The sequence below is a fragment of the Trachymyrmex cornetzi genome, unplaced genomic scaffold, assembly GCF_001594075.2.
Source record: "Trachymyrmex cornetzi isolate Tcor2-1 unplaced genomic scaffold, Tcor1.1 scaffold386, whole genome shotgun sequence".
NCBI classification, from domain to species: domain Eukaryota; kingdom Metazoa; phylum Arthropoda; class Insecta; order Hymenoptera; family Formicidae; genus Trachymyrmex; species Trachymyrmex cornetzi.
The window spans coordinates 185,690-185,929 of NW_017298597.1; the positions used below are offsets into that span (position 1 = coordinate 185,690).

The 240-nt window shown below is 31.7% G+C and overlaps 1 protein-coding gene across 1 annotated transcript in view; it reads right to left on the reverse strand.

Moving 5' to 3' along the window:
- put (activin A receptor type 2 punt) overlaps positions 1 to 240 on the reverse strand; it is a 7,050-nt gene that overhangs the window by 3,763 nt on the left and 3,047 nt on the right. The gene's annotated exons all lie outside the window — the stretch shown is intronic.

The window sequence follows — 240 nt, forward strand, 5'->3', positions numbered from 1 at the left end:
ATAGTATTTGAGTAAAAAATTATTCAAGACCAATATTTGGCAATTTTTAGTAATTAATATCTTGTTAACTACTGCGAAAATTGCAAAATGATAGTGGACTTTTCGACTCAGTTTAGTTCGCTCTATCTACACAAAAGTGGTTGGCAAAAAAATTTGGGACACCCTGTATATATACATACAGGGTGTCAATTATGTACCGGGACGGTCAAATATTTCGACAACTTCCAACATTAAAAAAAA